Source organism: Gavialis gangeticus, unplaced genomic scaffold (genome assembly GCF_001723915.1).
Source record: "Gavialis gangeticus isolate Ggan-Ray unplaced genomic scaffold, GavGan_comp1, whole genome shotgun sequence".
Classification (NCBI taxonomy): Eukaryota; Metazoa; Chordata; order Crocodylia; family Gavialidae; genus Gavialis; species Gavialis gangeticus.
Window position 1 is genome coordinate 56,942,235 of NW_017729022.1, and position 5,984 is coordinate 56,948,218.

General features: G+C 37.1%; 1 long non-coding RNA gene across 1 annotated transcript in view; it reads right to left on the reverse strand.

The window, feature by feature from the left end:
* The window catches only part of LOC109295902, a 21,296-nt gene extending 16,291 nt beyond the window's left edge, over positions 1-5,005 (reverse strand). The window contains exons 1-2 of the long non-coding RNA XR_002096859.1: positions 3,822-5,005; positions 3,166-3,167 (exon numbers count right to left, since the gene is read on the reverse strand). This is a non-coding gene — a long non-coding RNA (uncharacterized LOC109295902). The remainder of the gene's footprint in view (positions 1-3,165; positions 3,168-3,821) is intronic.
* Between the last annotated feature and the right edge of the window lie 979 nt (positions 5,006-5,984).

The following is a 5,984-nucleotide window of genomic DNA, read 5'->3' on the forward strand; positions in this document are numbered from 1 at the left end:
CCACTTCCGGGTCTGCTGGGGAGCACGCTGGGTGCCCCCACCATACCCTCCCGGCTTGGCAACTAGTGCCTCCTGGGTCTGGGGAGGGCCAAATCTGAATTGAATAGGGCCTGCTTCACACACCCCTATTGCATATGTGTATTGATCAAATTGGCTCAAATGAAAATGTATCTAGATAATTTTTGAATTTCTTACCTTTGCCATCCATGTTAGAAGTGAACTGGGCCTTCAAATAGGGAGCCCACTTTTCACCATGTATGAAAGAAAAGATTTCAGCCAAGAAGTTCAAGTGTTGATGATATCTGTGATGATAAAGCAAGCAGCCACATCTGAAGCAAGGTAAGGAGCTTTTAGAGAATGTTTTGCTGTCTACTTCTACTTCCTGCCACTCTCTCTCTTACCTCTCTTACATTTCTCAAGAGAGTGCGATAACTAGGGATTGATCCTGTTCCAGGTTAAAAACTCATATTAAGTCAAGAGAGCTTAATAGTTTTCCACACTCACCTATCAGGAGACAGATGAAAATTACTAAGCAAGAAGCTCCTTATTTCTTCCTCTCCCTCTTTTTTTTTTTTTTTTTGGTATCATATCATTTTCTTATATGCTGTAAAGCCACCCAAAGAAGATGACTCTGTGTACAGAAAAAGTAAATAAAGCCTTAGGAGAGGACCTCATGCAATTGGTCTTCCTACTTAGGAGTGTATGAAGTACAGCACAATCATTCAGGAATCTACAAATTCATAATAGTAAGGCATTGCAGTATGTGGCTGGGGAGTTCAAATATGGCTACAGAGAGAAAGGACCTTAAGACAGAGAAGAATGCTTCTCGCCATTTAGATTTCTGTCACGGACAGCTTAGAACAATAGAGAGAATCGCTGGCACAGAGGATTTGGAAACTAATTTGCTATTTCTCAACTTTCAGGGAGGAAAAAGTGGCATGGAAGAGAGTACAAGTACATTTTGCTCTGTCACCCAACAAAGAACAAGTGGGTAACAGGAATATTTATTTTGAACTGGGCTCTGAGGCTGTTTGGAACTTTGAAGAATGACCTATAACCACGTCTAACTTAAGAACTGCAATTATTATGCAGTTACTATATAACACACCTTCCAGGGTCCAACTCAGTTAATTATTTTAAATTGTGCATTAATACTACTTTTAGTTAAAGATGAATACATGGAATCACTAATATTATTTTTTTTTTTGTATTTTAAACAAAATTATTACCTTAGCTGTATATAACTTTTGCATTCTGAATACTCATTCCATTTAAATAATATATGAAATAGCATACAACTTGGGTGTAAATCAGCAAAATGTTTATCATGTTCTAAACATTGGCTCCCTCATATTAACACTGTTGTTAGACACTGAAAAGATTAACTACACCAGCGAAATATACTCATTAGCCTTAAAATGATCATAACAGACGGATACCATATCTTTAAATTACTTTTCAAAGCTTGGTTTCTATTTTTATAATCAATTTCCTAACTAAACTACATTCATCATTATGAAAACAAATCATGTAAGTCATATACACATTTCTGTCTCCTTATGACAGACATTGATTGAGAAAGGAACAACTAGTTCCAGCCCCCAGTAAACAGCTGGTATCCTTAGATAAGAAAATCTCTGCACATGGCCAAGCTTCCAGTATTGTGAAAAAATGATGCAGTAAGACTACAACAAAAGAACCAACTGCTTAGATGAGACAACATAATTTATAGCCAATATCCATAACATAACTTAATTATCACATTATTTTTGTACTCTTTCATTAAATTGTAATTATTACCTCCTTTGGCATCAACACATTAATTGCTGGTAAAATAAAATACATCACAAGAGTAAAGATCTAACTGTTGGTATGAGAGGATTAAGGGAGAACAGTTAAAGGGTAAACTTATAACATAATTAAAATCTAATACATAGCAACTCCCATTTTGTGATATATTCACATCACTTGGATGTACTGAAATGCGTAAAACAAAGCTTGGCATCCACTAACATGCAAGTGCACATCTCAATAGTTGCCTAAAGTGGCCAGTTGTGATTTGAATATAAATAGTGTAAAAGCAATTCAAATATGTTCTGCTTTTTAAAAATCCTTCTACAGTATTTAACTTTCTCACTTAATAGAGGTATGTCACTCATATGAGAAAAAGAAATACAGATTAGCATGCGGCTGGAAATAAAGTGACTAATCAAAGCCATATTCCAGCAGACTTGGGCTTTTTCACACCACCTTCAAGAACAAAAGGAGAAAAAAAATACTCTGGGAAGACAAACAATGGAGGGACTAGAAGAAAACAAGTTTCTCCTGTCCCCAGAATGCAAAGTATCATCTTGCTGCAGCAACTTATGAACCTTGTGCTATTTACATCTTGTTTTTTTGTTGTAAAATCTAAACTGGAAACTGTTCAACGCACCAAATCTAGGGCTAGACGGAAACAATTTTCCTGAGCAATGGGCAGCACTTAATTCTGTTCCCCACTTGCTCCTGTATGTCAATAATCCATACCAGCAGCAGATTACTCTCCACTCTATTCCAAGTCAAATTTTACAGGAAGGATCAAGTGTCCACAACTTTCATTGCTTTGTTCTGTCCACATGCACTGCTCTAGAGATGCCACTGTCACTGCTCCATGATAATCAATTCTGTAGTTGGCTCGCACACGGGAACAGGAGGTATAAGGTCCCTATTATTCTAATGGATATTCTCATAAAGAAGGTGACTACTTGGCCCTTAATTTGCATGATAAGTGATTTGCAAACGGATATTGGACAACTAACTGCTGCTAAAAGGGCAAGTGGGTGAAGGTAATAAAAGGAAGCATAAAGGATCCAACCAATGAAGGAAAACTCTGAAAAATTAGAAGAAAAATATGTACATTAAAAATGACAGGGAAAGGTATCTTGAAACTTTCTTTTACTCATGGCTCTCATGCATCTTTTTTTTTTTAAAAACAGGAAACATACATTCTGTAACCAGCAAGCACTTTTCACATGTTTAATTTTTATTGTTTTAAGTAACCCAAAGCAATGTTTTTTGTTTTGAGCTACATACCACAAGTAATTAATCACGTCAGCATTTGTTATAGTAGACAATATTAGCCCATAATTCTGAACAAGATTATTAGTTATACCATATTTCCTATACTTCTGCAGGTTGTTTTTATTGATATGTGTTAAATGAGATAGATGTTGCATCCATAATGGATGGTCCCAAGGTAGTCATTTCTATACTACCTCAAAAAATATTTTAGAGTCAGGGTCTGTCAAAGGAGGAACAGATGAATGGTTCTGATTCAATTAGTGTCCTTCTTAAAAAGAGTCTACTATTGATCTCAAGCACTGGGATTGGCCACACAGACTCATTCACATAGAGCAGTAGAAAGTAAAATAAATTAATTATTATGATATACATTTTCCATATGGTAAATCCAAGTAGAATTACAGTGCTAACCAGAGGTATTACATTAGTAATTATACACTGAGATAGTAAAAAATTCCAATATTTTTTCTCAAAAAATGTAAAAGAAAGAGGGAGGAAGCGTTACATTCACAGGGGGATAAAAATTTTCTTACTTGTACAGTAAGAATATCTATTTAAGATGAGTTGTCCATGTACGAATTCTTGTTATGCCATGCATGTACCTCATTAGCCCAAAGGAGATGAGAGGGAGATCTTGCGTCACATATACACTAGGTCTATAGCTGGACTGCATCTTTGCTTACTGGTGAAGATCATCCTGCCTTGCTTGTTCATAGAAAACAATGCAATTAAATTATCTGTCATTAGTTGGATTGACTGACCTTGAGCACCAGTAAGTTAAATTACTGTTTCAGTAGAACTGATGTGCTGCATATACCAATCCTACAGCTCAACTGCTTCATTGAACATTTCAAGAATGAGAGGCCCTTGTCTTTTGAAACAGCATACCATTGTTGTTGTCTACACCAGCCTGATTTACTCCTGCCCCGAAGAAAAGAATTGAGAGCCGGATGAATTTATGGTTTTCAGTTCTGAAATATGCATACAAGCTCCCTTTTCCTAAAGGTTCCAGAGCCCTGAAACTATTAGGGTGCATGTAGACGTGACACCTCTCGTTTCCACGTTACTTTTCCTGTCTCCACATGACAAAAATCACCATTAAGCTAGCTAAATAGCATCTGTGTATCCACGTTATCAGCTGATTTTATTGTTTTAGATCATTTTTTGTGGTACTTTAAAACACCTCTGGCATGTTTTAGTTTACCTTTAGAGGGCCAAAAATGTGCTCTAATGGACAGTGGAAATACCTGATGAGATTGTTATCTATTTAGCTGGAGAACTAAACAATATTCCTCCTAGAGAAGAGTTGCATTTGAAATTCACCATGTCAATGAAAACAGTGCACCTTTTGGGATGGCTAGCATTTGTGTGTGAGTGCGCATGTGTGCAATATGCACACCTAATCTATGTACTTGCTCTGTAATTGAATGTCAACCACATCTGTAAGGATCTGCTTTCTTGATCATCACAAACTGACTCTGTAAAAGAGATTTCTTGTATAGAACATACCTGGGACTTTTATACAACTTTGAGTATTATAAAAGTCTTCAAAGAGGGTGCATATATAATGAATATCTTTCATACAGTATCATTTTGGGTGGTGAATTATCTGTAGAGGAAGAAATAAATGTCTTGGTCTTTTCAAATGAGCCACCACATTGGAAAAACTGCTTCAGGTCAACGGACAAAGAAAAAGAAACATAGATCAAATGGAAGAAACTTTTATAGAAAGTGTCATTAATGCACTGTAAAAATGAGATACCAGGAGGTAGATAGAGAGGTGGATACAAGCATGTTTAAACAAAATGCAGAAAACCAAACCAGGGGGAAAAAGAGGGGCATTTAACTAAAGGTTATTTAAATAAAACAACACTTCCCAATGAAGACACTGAGCTTCCTCACATCTAGAATGGGTCAAAACCATCTGTCTGTCTTTGCATGAAGAAATATCAGAAGCAAGAACCCTGGCCTATTAATTCTTTCAGAACCACCTTTATTGCACTTACCAGTAATGGACTAAAGCTTTGAACTCATATGTTCTCATGAGGAAAGGAAGTATATGGGGCATGGGAAACAGGTGAAGAAATAATCTCAAACTGAATTATTTAACTATCTTCTATTACTTTCAAAACTCAATTTTGTTGTATATTATGAACTTCTAGTGAATGACAAAGCAAGACCTTTCCCAAAGAAGGGATTATCTACATTTTTGTAAACTGATATGAAGCTTCTGATCCTTGTAGCAAAACCAAGGTGTTCCTTAAAGGGTGTTCCAAGCAACTGGAAAAGCTTCAACAAGACTGAAAAAAACTCCTCTCCAGAACACCCTATAGACCTATGGCTTAAACATTCTTTCACCTAGTGCAGTTGGTCTGAAAATACCTCCAAAGAGGAAAAATGTAAGTTTAGTCTCCCTCCACCTGGACAGTGCTCAAACACTAAGCTATTTAAGCAAAGGATTGGGGACCTCCCTCCTCCTCTGCTTCTGTTTAGGATGGAATTGGATCTGGATGGCATGCTCTGAGAAAACCTAAAGGATTGGACCTCATAGGTAAAATACAGATGGGAATTTGTTTTGTAGATTCAGATAAGGCTGTATGAAGCTTTGGTCCCTGATTTGATTCGGTGGAGATTCGGCCCGATTCAACAGCTGAATCTCCAAATCTGAATCAAATCAGGAGACCCTTTAAATCTCTCTGAATCGAATTGGAACCTTCTGAATCAATTTGGAGAGATTTGGAAAGGTTTGGATATAGACACAGCTTTAAATGTTTTTTCTATGCACCTCAGGGTACCAAGCAGCTTGTGAATGCTGCGATGGTGGGGTGGATGGAGTGTCCCAAAGGAGCACATGGGACTCCCAAGCACGTTCAGCACAGACCTGGAAGTGGACCAGAAGCACTTCTGGTCCACTTCCGGATCTG